Here is a 21,170-nt window from a genome sequence, read left to right as displayed (position 1 = left end):
TCATTGGAAGGACTATTGCTGAAGCTGAAGCTCCAGTAGTTTGGCCACTTGATGTGAAGAGCCAACTCATTGGAAAAGACCCTTGTGTTGAGAAAAATCAAAGTCTAAAGGAGAAGGGAGAAACAGAGGATGAGATGGTTAGATAGCATCACTGACTCAATGGACGTGAATTTGAACAAAATCCGAGTGATAGTAGAGGACAGAGAAGCCTGGCGTGCTGCAGTCCATGGGTTCACAAAGAGTCAGACATGACTTAGAGACTGAACAACAATAACAATTGTTGTGTAATAAACTACACTGGATAGTTAGTGGTTGCTGCTGCTGCTAAGTGACTTCAGTCATGTCCAACTCTGTGCAATCCCGTAGACGGCAGTGCACCAGGCTCCGCCGTCCCTGGAATTCCCCAGGCAAGAATGTTGGAGTGGGTTGCCATTTCCTTCTCCAATGCATGAAAGTGAAAAGTGAAAGTGAAGTCGCTCAGTTGTGTCCGACTCTTTGCGACCCCAAGGACTGTAGCCCACCGGGCTCGTCCATCTATGGGATTTTCCAGGCAAGAGTACTGGAGTGGGGTGCCATTGCCTTATCTAAGTTAGTGGTTAAGTACATCCATTTATTTTGCTCATGGTTTTGTGGGGCAAGAATTCAAGGGGTCTCACATGGCCACTTTCCACCTGGCATCAGCTGGGGCATCAGGGGCTGGAGGGGCAATTCCAAGAGAGCTTCTTCACCCACTTCAACGCCACTCTCTTCTGGTGTGGCTACTCCACATGCTTGGGCTTCACATAGCGTGGACTTCTTGGGAGGTCTCCTTTCTTCCCCACTGGCTGTCTTCCAAAAGACAGGAAGTGGACCCTGCAAGCCTAGTTTTAATGCCTCTCTTAAGACTGGTGCAATATCGTCTTCATCATATCTATTGGACAAGCAGTCACAGAACCCATCCACACTAAAGGGGAGGGTAAACAGATTCTGCTTCCTGATGGGGGAATGACAAACCTCCAGTGCGAACCCATGTGGGACATGGGAGATATCACTGTGACTGTCTTTAGAAAATATAATCTGCCACTTTCTTAACCTGAATTCACTTAATATATCCTTATTTTAACAGCCATTTTAAACTTCTCCATTAAGGTTAATTGGCAACCTACTCCTGTATTCTTGCCTGGAGAATTCCATGGACTGAGGAGCCTGGAGGGGTACAGTTCATGGGGTCACAAAGAGTCCGACACGACTGAGCAATTAACACTATGATGTCATATCTGCTGAGCACAAAAGCCAAGTGGCAGATCATTTCCTATCATTAAATATGCAGAAACCATTCATTCTTTATAGAAGAGAATGTGTAGCCATATTTAAGTGTTTATTAAAATTACTAATTTGATACAGATTATATTTACATGCTAGATGGAAATGTGGACAAACATAAGTAGCCTAAATTTTGAATCATGGAAGTTGACTGCTTAAGCATGCCTTTTACAGATAAGAGGGCCTGGGAGATTGCCTAAGCACACACAGCTGAGTTTGCTTTAGTTTGGGTTTCCCCAGAAGTAGACTCAATGACAAGTATCTCAGTCCTAGTAACTTTTTTGGGAAGTGATTCCAGAAAGCAGGTGTGAAGAAATGGGGAAAGTGACAGGGCAGGAGGAAACTCAATAAATGTGAGTCAATGAGTGAATTACCCATGCAGGCAACTGAGTCTCACTGGGTACACCCTTCCCCAAACCTGCATGAAATACACCTGAAATCTGCAGCCAGAAGATGGGGAGCCGGTTAATCTACTGACTGCCACCTTCTCTTGATTGATGGTTGCCTCTGGCCGGGTACTTACTTAAAATCCTTCTTGCTGTTGAGCAAGTCTTTGTGATGCCAGAGGAAGCTGTTCAGGCAATGAGGAGAGATTAGGTGCTGAAGGTGGGAAGTTGACTGTGTTGGAAACTGTCCGCTATGCCTGCTGGTGAATTCAGGTGTCTCAAGAGGATACGGGACAGGGCACAAACAGCATCTGCTACATGGTTGAAGATGGCATAATTAGTAGAATAGAGTTTCAAGGATCATAATCCCTATCATTTGGGGAGGCACTTACTATATTCCAAGTGCTTTATATGTATTTTTTAGTTGCAGTATAATTGATTTATAATGTTGTGTTAGTTTCAGGTGAACAACAAAGTGATTCAGTTATATATAGATAATCAGTATGGACATACTGTATAGCACAAGGAAATATATTCAATATCTTATAATAACTTAAAATGGAAAACAATTCTTTTCTTTTTTGTGCTATACAGGAAGTCCTTGTTGATTATCTGTTTTATATAGTATGTATCTGTTAATCCCAAACTCTTAATTTACCTCCCCACCTTTCTCCTTTGGTAACTAATAAACTAAGTCTGTTTCTGTATTATAAATAAATTCATTTGTATCATTTTTTTTTAGTTTGCATATGTAAGTGATTTCATGTGATATTTGTCTTTCTTTGACTTACATCACTTAGTATGATCATCTCTTTCACAGAGTCATCATAACAATTGTATGGATAAATATTAATATTACCCCCCCTTTTTTTTTTACTAATTGCTGAAGCAACTGAGGCTTACAGGGATTTAATAAGTTCTCCAAAGCCACTTGGATGGGAAATGACAGAGGGTTGAAATGGGAACCTCCATCATTTTGTTGCCATAGTCCTTGCTCTTAACAATGATACAACCCTAAAAACACAACCATGCTGTCAGTATGATACCTCATCAAGACTCCTGCAGAGTTCTCCCAGCTCTTCTCCCAGTGGTCACTCTTGCCTCTTATAGAGCAGCTAAAGTGCTCTTTTTTTTTAAGAAAAATGTCTCTCTCTCTGCCACTAGTTCCTCATGCTCTTGGAATAAAACCCAAAAACCGTAGCAAGGCCAGCATGATTTACGCCCTGTATCTCCTCAGCTTCACCATGCCACATTCACTCGGGCTGCTCATGCTGCGGCTTCACTGGCTAAACTTCCCTCTGACCTCTGACCCCTACGCTAGTTCCTACTTAGAGTCTTCACACATCCTCTTCCTTCAACGTGGGATGCTTTTCTCCTGGATCATTTTAGAGCTGGCTCCTTCTTATCATTTCAAATCAGCTTTAATGTCGCTTCCTCAGAGAAGATTTCTGGCCCAAATTATGAACACAGCAAATGAGATTTCTGTAAGACTGAGCTGTAAGTTTTTGGTGGCTCCCTCTAGTTTTATCTGGTGTGTGTGCATGCGTGCTCAGTTGTGTCCAACTCTGGGACCCCCATGGACTGTAGCTCTCCAGGCTCTTCTATCCATGGAATTTTCCAGGCAAGAATAATGGAATGGGTTGCCATTTCTTACTCCAGGGGATCTTCCACCTCCAGCCTCAGATAGATGTAGATCTACTTTATGTCTATACTTTTGCTTTTATAGAAATTTCATATAAATAAACTCTTACTACATGTAGTGTTTTATGTCAGTTTCTTCTACTTGGCATAATGTTCTCAGATTCACCCATGTATCAATAGTTTATTTCTTTTTTTTTTTGGTCTTATGTTTAGGTCATTGATCCGTTTTGAGTTAATTAATTTTTGTATATAGTGTAAGATGTGTCCAGCTTCATTTTTTTGCATGTCTTAATTCATTTTCATTTATTATTATTTTAAATATTTATTTATTTTTCATTGATTGGTGATTGCTTCACAATATTGGTTTGAGTTCTGTCTTATATCACCATGAATTAACCATAGATGTACATATGTCCCCTCCCTCTTGAATCTCTCTCCCACCTCCCACCCATTCCCACCCCTGTAGGTTATTACAGAGCCCCAGTTTGAGTTCCTTGAGTCATACAGCAAATTCCCATTGGCTGTCTATTTACGTATGTTAGTGTATATGCTTCCATGCAACTCTCTGCATGTGAATGGAGAGTTTGTTCCTTTTTATTGTGTGAATGAATTGCATTTTTATCCATTTATCAGCTGATGGACATTTTGTTTTCAGGTTTTAGCTAGATTCATAAACAATGCTAATATGAAAATTTGAGTAAAAGTTTTTTCTGGGAACATATACTTTTACTTCTCTTAAGTAGATACAAGTAGTGGAATTGCTGGGTATGTGGTTAAAAGTGTATGTTTAACTTTTTAAGAATCTACTTACTTTCCAAGATGACTGTGTCATTTTACATTCACACCAGCAAGCTGTGTTTTGAGCTTTTTCATATTTTCCAACACTTGATATACTGTTAGTCTTTTTGATTATAGGTATTTTGATTATAGGTGTGTCCTAATATCTCCTTGTGGTCTTAATAATGATTTCTTAATGACTAATGATGTTGAGCATCTTTTAACATACTTATTAGTTACTTGGATATCTTCTTTAGTGAAATGTCTTTTCAAAGACAATTTTTACTTGGTTGTTTGTCTTATTAAGTTTTAAGTGAGTATAATATTTTAAAAGCTCCTTTGTGGCTTTTCTTTTCAACAGCATCAGAATTGTCCCTTGAATGACCGTGTCATGGTCAGATAACAGTAATGCTTTAAGTGATCTTGGAGATGATTTCTAGTACTTCCTAAAGTGGTGTTTCAGGGAAGAACGTCTTAGGAGCGGTTAAAAGTGTTCCTTGGTCAAGAGTTTCTTTGGAGAGTTCTGTTTACTGTATCCCTCCTCTTGGACGGTTATAACATATGTCAGTATATTAAAGATCCTGAGAAATTCTGGAATAGCAACCTATTAGTTCTTTAATCCAAACATCTCCTAAACTCATCTGAGCCTAGATCATGTCAACAATTAAGTAAGACTAGTGATATTAACACATTTGTAAAGCAGAATTTTTCCAAGCTATGTTCCATGGATCTCCTTAACAGACGAAATGTGAAAAAGGACATCCAGAGAGTTTATTTTTTAATTTTTTATTTATTTATGGACAGGGAAGCTTGGTGGGCTACCGTACATGGGGTCGCAAAGAGTCGGACATGACTGCACGCACACCAAACACATCAAGTCTTAGTCGCAGCATGTAGCGTCTTTAGTTGTGCATGCAAGCTCTCAGTTGTGGCATGTGGGATTTAGTTCCCTGACCAGGGATTGAACTGGGGCCCCTGCATTGGGAGTGCAGAGTCTTAGCCACTGGACCACCAGGGAAGCCCCCAGTGGGTTTAAAAATTTGTTCAATTTAGTGGCGAAGCTGTGGGTAGAACACAGTTATTTGGACAGCCGCCTTAATCCTCTTCCTTCACTGCTCCCTTAGGTTGCCACCAACTACTGTCAAAAATCAAAAGAAAAGAAAACAAGTGAGGTTGAAATATGTATGATCCAGCCAGTGAGTTAACACAGGATGCCTTCCAAAAGACCTTCTTTCACATCCATCTGGTCGGGTACATGCTATTCTAATAAAATGCTTTGTTTTCATTATCTGTTGTTTTCAAAGGTAAATCTTTAATTTAAAAATTATATATTCATCTGTGAAGTAGGATTGTGGGGACCTTAGTCCGAAGCTCCTTTAATAGGACTGATTATAATACAGTCAAAAGTTGAACTTCCATCTGCTTCCTTTTTTTCTTGTAGGATTCTTTGGTTTATTATTTCAGTAACTACTTATTTATATACAGTGTGGTGCAGTGGTAGAGAATCCACCTGCCAAAGCAGGTGATGAAGGTGATATGGGTTCGATCCCTGGGTTGGGAAGATCCCCTGGAGTAGGAAATGGCAACCCATGCCATTATTCTTGCCTGGAAAGTTTCATGGACAGAGGAGGACTGATGGGTTACTGTCCATGGGGTTGCAAAGAGTCAGACATGACTGAACACATGTGCACAACATTTGCAGAAATGTAACAGGCAAGGCCTTGGGGACTAGGAGCACAGCAGGGAACAAAGCATAGTCCCTGTGCTTATGTGGTGGGTGTGAGGACAGAGGTAATCAAGGAGTAGGGAGATGGATGATGTAATGTCTGATATTTTTATGTCCTGTGAAGAAAAAATAATCAGGGAAAGGGGAAAAGAATAATAGTAATAGAGGGAGTGATTTTAGTAGAGCCTTGGATGAAAGGAGGAAGATAGATAGTCATGCGACTTTCTTTGGGAAGAAGGTTTAAAGCACATGAATGGGAAATGCAAAACCCTAAGCTGGTACTTCCCTGGTGGCCAAGTGGTTAAAACTCCATGCTTCCAATGCAGGGGGTGCAGGTTCCACCCCCGGTTGGGGAACCAAGATCCCACTTACTGCAGAAAGTGGCCAAGAAATTAAAAAAAAGTCCTGAGCCAAGGTTGGGCTTGATGTCCTTGAAGAGGCTTAGAGGAGTGAATGAGAAGGAGGGTGGAGAAAATGAATGACGTTGGGTGGGTCACTAGAGGCACAGTGGAGGAGATAAAGAATTATAAGGTGCATCTGCTGCCCCCAAGATGTTGATAAACCTGGAGGGTGGGGCGGGCATTGTTTAAAAACATGAAAGCAAACTTTACGATTGAATTAAATTAAAACCTATCTGGTTTTCTACATGGAGTTTTCATGATTAATAGTTGCTCCAAAAAAGTAAAGGTGTTATAGGAAGGAAATCTTGAGATAAATTTGGGCAGTTGCTGGTTTAGACACTAAGTCGTGTCTGACTCTTGCAACCTCACAGACTGTAGCCCGCCAGGCTTCTCTGTCCATGGGATTCTCAAGGCAATAATATTGAAGTGGGTTGCCATTTCCTTCTCCAGGGGATCTTCCTGACCCAGGGATTGAACCTGGGTCTTCTGCATTGCAGGCAGATTCCTCATCAACTTAGCTATGAGGGAAGCCCATATACTCATCTTGGAGATTTACAAGATACTAACACACCCCATCACACACTCACACCTTCCCCCACCACACACACTCACATACAGAGACATTGAACAGTGAAGAAGTATCTTGACTTCTTAAAACTCCACCTGTTTTACTTTTGAATATTTTATTCAAATGTCTTATTACTGAAATATTTTTCTCCTGAAAGAATTCTTATCAACATTCTGAGAAACTGTAGGGTGAGATAATTTATTTCATAGACTGATGACTGTCTCCTTGGATGATCCAAATTTTCAAGGATTGTTTTCTCTGGTTTTCAGTAGATGTATTCTATTCTGTTCACAGAAGGTGTTGAATGTAGCACATTTAAAATGTGCTTGGTCCATGGGACTGAAAAGGTATAGTGAGGAGTTTTAAAATCTTTATCTTTATTTAAAATTAGACCCCTGACACTTTTCACTTTGATGTATTCTCCAAATTTTTATCATGTCAACTGTAAAGACCAAACTTAGTAAGGATGAAAAACATCCAGTCTTATTAGATCCTGGCTCAACTGTTTGGCTCCTCTAAAGTCTAGTCTCCTGATTTATGACTCATCTGAAACATAATAATTTTAAAAATTCATCATAGCAAAATTGTTAAAATGCTAGATAATTTCACTGTGGATATCAGATGAGAAATATACCCTCAATGAATGATTTATTTCAAGATTCCAAAAAATGGAATTCACATGAAATGTTATGTGCTTCAGAGTGAAATAATCCCTGATTTGTGCAGGGGGATCATAAGCACTAATGTATGCATATTTATGGATATAAAACTGTGGGACTTGGCACACTGTTCCTATTCACGACGGATCTTCTGCAAAGGACAATAAAGTCCACTTGTTCAACTTCCACTAGACCTTCTGCAAACATAAGGCAGGCCAACGGGGTCCTGAGGCTGCCTTTAAATGTGACTTTCGCAAATTGGTCTCATTACCTTGAACCCCATATCAGAGGAAGCGCAACTACTCAAAACAAATTTGTCAGAAAAAGCAGACTAGGGCATAAAAGTTTACCTAAGCAAGTCAAGATCCGGCTTCCCTTCACAAGTACTGATGCTCCTTCCTTGGGTATGTGGCAATGGTCAGGGTGTGGTCTCTACCTGGGATGTTCTGGGAACAGTGTTTGTAGACAAACTGAGCTTTCACACTGAGGGCCTCAGGCAGGGTGTGTCCTTACACATGTGATAGAAGGGGTGCTCTTTTGAAGTCCTGCAGCAGAAAGAACACCGTCCTGGGAAGGAGTGGACATGGATATTCGATAAGACACTGGATTTAAAGTTGTGTAAAGTTAGGAAAGCCATACCTTTCCTCCCAACTTCTGTTTTCTTCTCTGAAGGGAAATTTTGAGTTCTGAAAGCTTGTAAGCCTATATTTTTTTAATGTTAAAATTCTTTTCAGATCATTGTTCCTTTCAATGACTTAAAGGCCAAGTAAATAAAAATAATTAGGAAATTCAGCCTGGCAAATATTTCACGTTTTTATATTCGATATTGCATCTTTTTGAACCCAAACCCAAACATCTCAAGTTATTATTTCACCATTTCTTCCCACTACCCTTTTAGGCCATATAGGAGTTTAAGAGTGCATACTCTTAGATATGTGTGGATCTCCTTGTGCTTTCTGGATAGTTCTTCCAGCTCTCAGCGGGACCCAGGAATGGTTTACTTCTCCTGTTTCTTCCAAATCAGGGCCACATGGCCTTCTCATGGAGTTCCTGTTGGAGGAAAATGAAATTTTAATCTATGAGAGTTAATTGCTATCAAGGTTGGTCTGTTCTGCTGAAATTAGAGTCCACTTTTCTCAGTTTCAGCTTTTCTAAAAAGCCCCTCTACTGTAATTACAGGGTAGGACCTCTGTGCCTGAAATACTTGTGCTCCCTGACCTAATCTGTTACTTCCCCACTTCCCCCTGATTGCTTCCATATCTACCACTTTCCTAACAACTACATTTATATTTTTACATCTCTCTGTGTGCATGAGACAGAAAAAGAACCAGAATCACTATCAGCATCTTCTGAGCCAAACCTGCCCCCCAGGATCAGTTTCATGAACCCTCTTATTTGAAACATTCAGTTTAAATATCCAGGTGGAGAGACACCATGACTGGAGGTTGGTGCGTCTGTGCTAAGTCCCTTCAGTCGTGTCTGAGTCTTTGTGACCCTATGGACTGTAGCCTGCCAGGCTTCTCTGTCCATAGGATTCTCCACACAGGAATACTGAAGTTGGTTGCTATGCCCTGCTCCAGGAGATCTTCATGACCTGGGTGTTGAACCCACATCTCTTAAGTCTCCTGCATTGGCAGATAGGTTCTTACCACTAGCGCCACCTGGGAAGCCCTGATGGGAGGTTGGATGACAAGTTAAATCATTTTATAGTGAACATCAAGAACTGCTCTCAGTTCTTTGACAACTTTGCAAGTTTATTTTACTGCTTCTTGACTTTTTTTTTCTGCTTTCATAATTCTGCTTTATTAGAAAATTGTCAAAGTGAGTACACTGCCAGTCTTGGTGACATTTTGATTGCATTTAGATCTTTAGGACAAGGAAATTTTCTTGTAATGTTCATGAGCTTGTGGATAAGAAAGTGAGAATTTTCTTTTGCACTGTCCTGTGTTTCCATGCTGGGGGAGTCATGGGTTAGAGGAAAACCTCTATTGCTCACTGTTCAACTTTCATTTGTCTCCAGGGTGAAAGAGGGGCTTTCTAATGGCTTAGTTTGGGAGAAGGAACATGATACAGCCCTTTCCTTCCCTCTCTGTTCTCCTGTCCCTGTCTCTCCTTTTTATCTATCCATCACATTCCAGACACCATGCATTCTGATTCACTGCTGGCTGTTGTATTGTTGCTGCTCAGTCTCCCAGTCATGTCTGACTCTTTGCCACCCCATGGACTGCAGCATGCCGGGCTTCTCTGTCCTTCACTATCTTCTGGAGATTGCTCAGATTCATTTCCACTGAGTTGGTGATGCCATCCAACCATCTCATCCTCTGTCGCCCCCTTTTCCTCCTGCCTTCAATCTTCCCCAGCATCAGGGTCTTTTCTAATGAGTTGGCTCTTCACATCACGTGGCCATAGTCCTGGAGCTTCAGCAGCATCATCAGTCCTTCCAATGAATATTTAGGACTGATTTCCTTAAGGATTGACTGGTTTGATCACCTTACTGTCCAAGGGACTCTCAAGAGACTTCTCTAAGAAGAGGTGGCAAGAATACACAGAACTGTTTGCTAGGAGGTTTTTGTTACATTTGCCAAGCTCCAGAGACCAGAGAAATGCACAAGGCTGTTACATTTAAAGGTAAATATCAGCATTTTCAGTCATAAATTTGAAGCCATATCCTCCCATTTACCCTTGCTTCTGTCTCCTCTTTTTTCTTTCTCATAAGTAATAAACTTAATATTGTGGTCTCCAAGTCTCTGATTTCTGTGTCTTTCTCTCAGTTTTCCCTGAACTCTGGAGATGTGCTTGTCTCTCCGGAGGTTGATGGCTTTCCTGCTCCTACATTTTCCACTTTTTGGAAGGCTTCATTAGACTGAAAGAAACTTCCAGAAACTTTTTACAAATAGAAACTATATTAGCCTTTCAGAATCAATTAAGACAAATAATGATGATGTTAGGGAAGTTTACTTAGCAACATAACAATCATCAGGACAGAATGATTTAATCATCTCCACCTAAAGTGGAAATGGGAATAATGACCCAGCCGCAATTTTCAGAAATGTTGACATACATAAACACATGTCCTTTTGGGCTACAGTTTTCCAGCAATCATTTTCTGCTTCTTACCCACCTGTGCAACAGTAGGGATTAGTCAAAAACCTTCAATTATACATCCTACCCCACACATGCAGTGTGGGAAATGTAGCATATAAAAAACCACAATTTCTAGCTTTCAAAACAAACATGAAAAGAGATATTAAACAGAGTGGCTCTGGAAAATGGAAGACTGAACATAATGGTTAAGGATGCATGGAAATTTGTGGATGTTGAGATGAATAGAGAGAAAACTGGCTTCAGACAAGTGAGAGAGAGGGTTTCAGACATGGTTCTTGAATGGCCAGCTGACTGAATAGGGCATTTTGGAATATTTTTCCATGAGCACCCATATTATATATTGATTTTTGGTTTTCAGAGGCAACCCCCTCTGCCCAACTCTTCCATACAGTATTATACTTTGATGAAACTGAGATTGACCCCTAAGGAAAAATAGCAGCTAATAAAGGTCTCCTACAAGAAACTTTTTCTATGAAGCTTTAAGTTGACTTAAAAAGCCCAATCTTAGATGGAACCATTTCGGAAATGGGAATGTAATATTTTCATAAATTTCACTTGTTTTTTAAATGTTTCCACCTTTCTTACAATTACGAAGATATGTATGAATGGAAAGAGTTTTCAAAAGCTTCGAGTTTTCTCATACATATTTTACATGGCTACAGATAGAATATTTTTCTTTCTCTGGTGCTCCTGGAAAATCTTTTCAGTCCCTGGAAAATAAAGTAGAGATTAAAAACACTGGGGTAATGCCTTCTCTGGTTGTGTAGGTCAAGACAGCTCTATCCAGGGCGTTTCTGATAGCAGGTCCCCGCAGATGAATGTCGTTTTGGTGGAGATTGCAGTTTGCTCTCTCTGTTTGGCACCTCCCACTCTGCTGGCCAGGACTCTTTCCTGTGCACCTGTGAGAATGCTCAAGGACGCAATTCACAGTTGTTCTTGGCCTTCTTGGAGAATTCGCAACAGCCTGATTTTAAAAACATGGGTGCTGGAGCACTGCCTGATTGTGAAATGTTTTTGAGGTGTTATGATATGTTTTGCAAGCCCCACGTGTCAAACACAGAAATAAATAAAAAGTTCAAAATGGAGCTGTGCATAGATAGAAAATATTTGAAAACAGTAATAAGTTAAAAGTAATGGGATGTGTGGAGAATTGTGTCTTGGAGAGAGAAGTAAACACATTTACACTGACTTTCTCTAGCAGTTTTTCTTAAAAAAATTTATTGGAATAAAGTTGCTTTAAATACATTATTTTCTGCTGTACAGCAAAGTGAATCAGTCATACACATACAAGAGAAGAGGGTGACAGAGGATGAGATGGTTGGATGGCATTACCGATGCCATGGATGAGTTTGAGTAAACTTTGGGAGATAATGAAGGACAGGGAAGCCTGGTGTGCTGCAGTCCATGGGATCACAGAGTCAGACGTGACTTAGTGACTGACCAACAACAATATATATATTCACTCTTTTCTAGATTCTTTTCAAATATAGTTCATTACAGAGTACTGAGGAGAATTCCCTGTGCTATACAGTAAGGTCTTTATTATTCATTCCATTTTATATGTGTATTTCAGGCTTCCCTGGTGGCTCAGTGGTAAAGAATTTGCCTGCAATGCAGAAGACCCAGGTTCAGTCCCTGGGTTGGGAAGATCCCTTGGAGGAGGGCATGGCAACTCACTCTCATACTCTTGTCTACAGAATCCCATGGACAGAGGAGCCTGGCTGGCTGCAGTCTGTAGGGTTGCACAGAGTCAGACACGACTGAAGAGACTAAGCAGCAGAAGCATCAGTGTGTCATTTGCAATAATGTGAATGGACCTAGAGACTGCCACACTGAGTAAGTCAGACAAAGACAAATATGATATTACTTACATATGGAATCTAAAAAATAGTACAAATGAACTTATTTACAAAACAGAAATAGAGTCATAGAAATAGAAAACAAACATCATTACAGGGGTGTGGAGCAATAAATTGGCAGATTGGGATGGTCATATACAGCAGATTTCTTTATAGCCAACTCAAATAAAGTCATGCAGGTTTGATTGAAATAGTTCTGTATATCTGGGAAGGATATGTTCTTCAAAGGAGCATGCATCTTTGCGAGAGGTGCATGAGAGACAGAGGAGGGAGAAGGGGATTTACTTGCAGTGGTTTTGTATAACAGTTGCAGGATTAGAAGCATCTTCTAAATGGGTGGTCTATGGATGTGAGGCTTAGAATTGCTATAATCATTTTGCTACCATGAGAGAGAAAGCCAGCTTGAATACAACCCAATTAGGACTAAGCCAACCAATGCATATTATTTTCTTGGTCACTGAGATTAGTTCAGAGGTGGACGGACACATGATTAGAGTTGGTCCCTAAAAGAGAAGATGATAACTTTTGTTTAATGATTGGGAGGACATAAAATCTCATTTCTGGTGGGTGATGTAGTTTGAGAATCCAAGACCATTTCACTACATGGAAGATGGTGACCTGAAAGCAGATTCAGCAAATGGAGGAAGCAGAGTCTGAACAACTGTGCGGAAATGGGCTGAAACCTTGATCAAATGTTTCCTGAAGGTTTTTTAAAATTTAAATATATTTAACATCAATATGATATCAGTTTCAGGTATAGAATATAGTGATTTGACATTTGTATACATTGTGAAATGTTTATCACAGTAAGTTTAGTCATGATATGTTGCCACACAAAGTTAATACAATGTTAGTGACTTAATTTCCTATACTGTACATTAATTACATTCACATGACTTATTTTAGAACTGGAAGTTTGTACTTCTTGATCTCCTTCACCCAGTTTTGTACTCTTCCAACTTTTTTCCCTTTTGAGGAGGAAACACTAGTTTGTTCTCTTTATTTATGAGTCTTGCTGTTGTTCAGTTACTAAATTGTGTCCGACTCTTTGTGACCCCGTGGACTGTAGCATGCCAGGCTTCCCTGTCCTTCACTATCTCACAGAGTTTGCTCAAACTCATGTCCTTCGAGTCAGTGATATCATCCAATCACCTCATCCTTTGCTACCCCCTTCTCCTCCTGCTCTCAATCTTCCCAGCATCAGGTCTTCTCTAAAGAGAAGGCTCTTCACATCAGATGGCCAAAGAATTGGCGATTCAGCTTCAGCATCAGTCCTTCCAGTGAATATTCAGGGTTTATTTCCTTTAGGATTGACTGGGTTGATTTCTTTGTTGTCCAAGGGACTTTATGGGTCTGGGTTTTATTTTTTAGATTCCAAATACAAGTGAAGTAATCCAATATTTGTTTTTTTCTGTCCACATTATTTTACTTAATACCCTCAAATTCCATCCATTTGGCAGCAAATAGCAAGATTTCTTTTCTTTTCTTTTCTTTTTTTAATGGCTGAGATAGTGCCTCATTGTATATATTGCCCCATCTTCTTTATTCATTTGTACCTTGATGAACACTTTGGTTGTTTCCATGTCTTGGCTATTGAAAATATACTGCAGTAAACATGGGAGTTACATATATCTTTTTGAATTAGTATTTTGTTTTCTTGCTATAGACATCAATAGAAATGGAACTGCTAGGTCATATGTTAGTTCTATTTTTAACTTTTTGAAGAAACTCAGTACTCTTTCCATAGTGGTTGCAACAATATACATTCCCATTAAGAGTATGCGAAGATTCCCTCTCTTCACATGTTTGCAACACGTCATTGCTTGTCTTTTTGATAATAGCCATTCTGACACGTGTGAGATGATGTTCATTGTAATTGTTATTTGCTTTTCCCTGATGATTAATGATGTTGAGCATCTTTTCATGTGCTTGCTGTCCATTTGTATGTCTTCTTTGGAAAACTGTGTATTCAGATCCTCTGCCATTTTTTAATTGAATTTTTTTATTGAGTTGAATGAGTTCTTTACGTATTTTGGATATTAACCCCTTATCAGATATATGACTTGCAAATATCATCTCTGTACATTTGAAAAGATTGCCTTTTCATTTTGTTGATGATTTCCTTTGCTGTGCAGAAGCTTTTTAATTTGATGTAATCTCCTGAAGATTCTGCTTTTCTCCACTTTGAGTTCCATGAGCCAGTAATTTCTGTTACAAATAAATGCATTGGTTGAGTTGGAAACATTAGTTGATTGAAATGAACTTGAAACAATGTTACTCTGTAAAGAGGAGTTAATGCTCTATATTGTCATATGCTATCATACATACAAAACTGCACATTACTTTCTTGGGTGTCTTAAGAAGAATATTAACATGTAAAGGACAAAACCCAGTAAAGTATGCAAATTTAAATCCACACCTTCACTATGTAGGTCAAATGTCATAGTCACTTAGTTTCAACTGATTTACTGGCTAAAACACAAAAGCATTTAATAAGAATCAGATGTACTACAAGTTGCATATAACTAATTGGATTCAACAAAATCTTGGAGATGTTTCTGCTTGTTTTTTTGAGCAATCCAGCAGTTTAGTCAAAATAGAAACTGTTTTCTTTCAATTCAGAGCAACAAATGAAAAATATATAGTACAACAGAAGAAAATGATGCAGTTTTGTTCAATTGAGAGACACACACACATACCAAGAAAACAACAAACATGTATATACAAGCACACAGAAAAAAATTACACAATGACACACACATACAAATAATTTACCCAAACACAAAATGAAACTATTTGCTGAAGTCCATGGATACTAATGCACAAAGAAAGGGTCTTATCTCAACAGCTACAGTTTGCTTTAAGGTGACAGCCCAAATAATTGAAATACCCAGTGGTTATCAAATTTAGGGTACTTTAATATTTTCATGTCTTTTCCTTCTTTATAAAAGCAAAGGACAAAGATATTTCATAAAATTGTCAAGAAGCAAATCAAACTCTAAGGTAAAACTAATGGAATTAGAAAGCAGCTTGGACTTCCTTTTTTTGTTTGCTCTGTTTTTAATCCAAGACCACAAGGCAGGTAGAATAAAGGAGGAAAGACAGAGGGCTTCATAGGGTACAAAAGAACGAAGACAAAGAAAGAAGATGAAAATGAGAACTAGAATTGTTACTTAGCAAGTTTAATAAATTAAAAGGCAGAGGAAAATGCATAGATAACAGTTTCAGGATCTTTAAATCTCCATCACCAGCCTTGTAATTATTGTCTACCAATCTATCAGTTTAGCTATAGTCATGCTTGTGTCAAAAAGGTCATATGAGTTGGTCAAATCAGCTATATTAATAATCAGTTAACTTGATAAAAATTAAATCCAAGTCTTTTGGAATTGTCAGAGCAAAACCAAAAATCATTCTGAAGATGATAATTGCATAACTGTTTTGCTCATAGCCTCATCTAAGGGGTAAAAGTTCTGCCCACAGTGCCTGTTGGACTGGCTGTCATGTTTTATACTTTATCTGGACCCTGCACTCATAGACTATTAAACTAGATATAAGCATCTGATTCCACGGTAGCAAAAACATAAGCTCTCCAGCAAATCTGAGCATAATCTGGTGCTAGGAGACAAACTGACCAATCAGATTTTCCATTTCAGGATTGGAATTAAGAAAGACAAAGGAATCTGTCACTTGACCATAAAGCAGAAACTGAAAAGTTGCTTTGAGGTGGACTTGAGGCCTCATAAGCCAAAATCTTGTATAGCCAGAAATATGAAGCAGATATTTGGAGGAAGGACAGAAGGGATCAGACTGTAGAATGTATACAGTTCTGTAGTCATAAAGCTTAGTCACACTGAGGGCAGAATAGAGAGTCAAGAGCCAGGAACTTCTTGCTGGTATCCTTGGAGATAGTATGATCTCCCAATTCTTTCTGAGATGGGGATCTATTACAGCACCTCTTTCGTGAGAGATCTAATTTCTCCCAGTGGTGCCAACTGTATTTTTACAATAAACTCCCCTATTACTTAAGCTAACTTGAGTATGTCTCATTACCAGATGAGAGGTTGAAATAATTCTCAACTCACTTAGGGCATTTTTGCCCCTAAGACGTTGATTATATATATGAGAATTAGCTGGGGATCTTGTTAGAAATATAGTTTCTGGGACAGAATTCTGGAAATTCTGATTCTATGATATAGAGAAAGCCCTGAGTCTGTTGTTTTTTTCTAAAGTAACTTCAAGGCACTGGTATTTGGGAACCATTGCATTTGTTCATGTTGTCCCTTTACTGGGAACCCTTTATCCTGTGGTCCTCAAACTTTTTTGATCTCAGGACCTTTTTCTCACTCTTAAAAATTATGGAGAACACAAAACTTTTGTTTATGTGCTTTATGTGTGTCACTATTTATCATATTAGAAATTTAAATTGGGAAATGATAAACATTTTTAAAAGTGCATGCAGTCCATGGGGTTGCAAAGAGTCAGACATGACTGAGCAACTGAATAAGATTAAAAAAAATAAATCATTGCATGTTGTTAGTGTCCTGGGCTTGCTGTAACAAAGTGAGTGGGCTTAACAATAGAAATTTGTTGTCTCACAAAACTGGAGACTGGAAGTCCAAAATACAGGTGCAGCTAAGGTTGATTTCTTCCATGGGCTGTGAGTAAGAATCTGTTCCATGTTTATCCAAGAGCCTCAGTTGGTCCTTAGCTTGTAGAGATATTCTCCATGTGTCTTCCCATCATTTTTCTTCCTTTGCAGGAAATGCAAGAGAGACAAATGTCTGTTTCTGTGTGGAAATTTCTCCTTTCTACAAAGACACCTGTCACACTGCATTTGGTTTCATTGTAATGACTTCATCTTGATTTGATCATCTACAAAGACTCTGTTTTCAAGAGAGAGGACCATCACAGGTATTGTTGTTGTTATTCAGTTACTCAGTTGTGTCTGACTCTTTGTGACCCCCATGGACTGTGGGATGCCAGGCTTCCCTGTCCTTCACCCTCTTCCAGAGTTTGTTCAAACTCATGTCCATTAAGTCGGTGATGCCATCCAAGCATCTCATCCTCTGTCATCCCCTTTTCCTCCTGCCGTCCATCTTTCTCAGCATCAGGGTCTGTTCCATTGAGTCTGCTCCTTGCATCAGGTAGCCAAGGTATTGGAGTTTCAGCTTGAGCATCAGTCCTTCCAATGAATATTCAGGGTTGATTTCCTTTGGGAGTTAGGAGTTTTTGGAAGATACATTTCAACCCATGACAGAAGTTAAATTTGTTTTTGTGTGAAAATAATCGTACTTTCCAATGTAAAAGAATTTAGTGAGAAAATAGACATTGGTTTGCACTTTTATAAATCTCTAATATCTTGTATAATAGAAAATAACTAAATTCATCATCCCATATGTCTGCTGGGATGCATTGTTTCAGTTGAAATATATGGAGAAAATCTGATCTCATATAAAAATATAGTTGTAAAAAAGAGATATATTAAAAGCCTTTTCAGGTAATTGTGAGTAGTTTTCTATGAAACTATATCAAAGCTTCCCTGGTGGCTCAGTTGGTAAACAGTCTGCTTGTAATGTGGGAGACACAGGCTCTGTTACTGGCTGGGGAAGATCCCCTGGAGAAAGAAATGGCAATCCACTCCAATATTCTTGCCTGAAAAATTCCATGGACAGAAGAGCCTGGTGTGCTACAGTCCATGGGGTCACAAAGAGTTGGACATGACTGAATGACTAACACTTTCACTTTCATACCAAAACTTGACAAATCATAGCTTTATAAAGGTTATTTTTATGTGAAATTTGAAACCAGATCAGTAAACTTTTCATACCTTGTTACATCCAAATTCACTGGTATCTCTTGCAATTCGAAGTATTATTTTACCCACACATAATTTTGTAAATCACATAATGAATTGTTAAAAATATATTTATTTCCTGAATTATGTAGATTTTCAAAGTGCTCAGTGGAAAGCTCCACATATCCTTATGAGAGAATGAGAAAAAAGGCATATAAATTCTTAGGATTGTTATGAAAATACTTTTTTACACATCATAGGTCACCTGAAGCAATCTCAGGGACTCCAATAGGTCCCCAGGCCACACTTTAAGAACTTCTGTTCTAATTCATTTTTATGTGAGGAAATTCTCCCAGCATTTCAAGTACGACCTTAAATTCTCCTCTCCGTGGTATCCTGACTTCCCCCAGTGGATGGAATCACCTCTTCCTTTGTATGACTCTGTTTCTGCACTCACTAAATGGTCTTCATGTGAACTACAGGAACTGTATCTTACATTTTTACCACTGTAGGTAAAGAACACAATGCCCTAAGACAGATCCTTTCTTATTTGAAACTAGATCAAATTCATTATGTTTTTTTTTTTTTTAAAGCGGAATAGCTTTTAGTAATCAAGGGACCCAGCTTTAACTGTTGCTATTTCTATTGTTTATCATAAGGCAGACTTTCTCATTAATTAAACTGAAAAAAAAGATTTTATACCCTGAGATGGAAAATAGTTTTTTAAAATGTTAGTTGCATTTATTTTTCTGAAATTCCATAGATATACTTTTAAGCTTTTATATATACCTTATCCTCTCTCTCGGAGAAGGCAATGGCACCCCACTCCAGTACTCTTGCCTGGAAAATCCCATGGACGAGGAGCCTGGTAGGCTGCAGTCCATGGGGTCGCTAAGAGTCAGGCATGACTGAGCGACTTCACTTTCACTTTTCACTTTCATGTATTGGAGAAGGAAATGGCAACCCACTCCAGTATTCTTGCCTGGAGAATCCTGGGGACTGGGGAGCCTGGTGGGCTCCCCTCTATGGGGTTGCACAGAATTGGACATGACTGAAGCGACTTAGCAGCAGCAGCTATCCTCTCTCTAATTGCTACCTTGCAAACTTCTACTCATCTTTCATGATACAAATAGAAAGTTACCTCCCCCGACTAAATAAGACACTGTTCATCTTCTGAAGAGTCGCAGTCATGTTGTATTGTGCTCTAAAGTCTTTCTGCAATATTCTCTTAAAGGGATCTTTCAAGATGCCCACATGGTGCAGATATGGAGAGATCTGTTTCTTACTAGTGTTGTGTAGTTGGCAAGGGCAGGAGTGCTGTGTTATGGTACTCATATCTACATGAATAGAAGAGTATAGTACCTTGGATGGGGTATTTCCAGCCTTCTTAACAATTGATGGATCATGTTTTCAGTCAAACCCCCATTGGTTTCCAGAGGCAGAAATTCAACACCCACTCAAGTGAAACAAGGCATTTATTTGTGAGTGTATGTTAGATGGATGGAAGGGTCATAGTATTGAAAAGCAAGTGTACACAAGCTTCAAGCATACAGGAACCAGGGCTGCTCCAGGGAAGTCAGAGATTGGAACTGGGATCAGAATGCTCTCAGCGCTTAATGACTCATCTTCATTTCTTTTCTGTAGGTCAGCTTTATCTACGAAGCTAGAACAATGGCTGCTACCAATAGCTTCTTACAGCACATCTTACCAGCACCGTTATCCACAAGAAGGAACTTTTCTTCCAGTTTTTGCTGTTGTTCAGTCGCAAAGTCATGTCCGACTCTTTGTGAACCCAAGGACTGCAGCATGCCAGGCTCTTCTGTCCTTTATTATCTCCTAAAGTTTTCTCAGATTCATGTCCATTGAGTCAGTGATGCTATCTAGCCATCTCATCCTCAGCCGCCCCCTTCTCCTTTTGCTTTCAATCTTTCCCAGCATTCTTAGGGTCTTTTCCAATGAGTTGGCTCTTCGCACCAGGTGGCCAAAATATTGGGGCTTCAGCTTCAGCATCAATCCTTCCAATGAATAATCAAGATTGATTCCTTTAGGATTTGACTGATTTGATCTCCTTGCAGTCCAAGGGGCTCTCAAGAGTCTTTCTTTCAGAAACAACTGAAAAGCCTCAGGACCAGTAGGTGACCTCATTTTGGACTACTTGTCTAATTCCTGGACAAATTATTATGGCGAGGAGGGTGAAAAACTAGACTTGGTTCAGACTGGGTCATAGGCCAATCTTACAGACAATTACCATGTCCAAGGAGGGGTTTTTGAAAGAAGGTGGCAGCAATTCTTTGAACTTAGTTATTGGAATTGGGAAATAAAAGAGTGAGGAGAAATAGTTCCCCCCGAAAAGATGGCAAGTTCTGTTTTCAGAAAGGAGGAGGAGTCTTAGATAAGCTAATCATTCAATGTCCACCATAATAACTGCCTGGTCTGTCTTTACAGAATCCCTTGTGAAGACATTTGAAAATACCATGTTAGCCAGCCATGGCCAATTTAATCATGTTGTAGGCTTTGGAGTAGTGACATCAATTAATATCTGTGGCTGAATGAACTTATTTAATAATTGCATTTTAATATTTCAGGTTACATGCTTTCCTAGTATTGCAAATCAACACTTCACAGGACACTGTTATTATTTTCCAATGGTGAATAATGTGATGAAATTACATGGCTACTACCAGATTTTGCACAGAATTGGCATTCACATTCACTTCCACCAGTCTCCCCAGGATAAGTCTGGGCCGGCTGTATAATGTGGTCTTCCTAGGATAGCTATCCACCTGGTAAAACCTCCAAGAGGCCTGAACAGATGAAAGAGCCACTGTGCCATTTAGAGAACTTTGAGTTTATACTTAAATCCCCAGAAATAAGGGTTGGCACAAGAGCAAAGTACATGTCTGCTTCACTCAAAATAATCCAATGTCATATGAACAAATCTCATACTCCATT

The sequence above is a fragment of the Bubalus kerabau genome, chromosome 3 (genome assembly GCF_029407905.1).
Source record: "Bubalus kerabau isolate K-KA32 ecotype Philippines breed swamp buffalo chromosome 3, PCC_UOA_SB_1v2, whole genome shotgun sequence".
Taxonomy (NCBI): domain Eukaryota; kingdom Metazoa; phylum Chordata; class Mammalia; order Artiodactyla; family Bovidae; genus Bubalus; species Bubalus kerabau.
Note: the sequence above shows the minus strand (reverse complement) of the source record.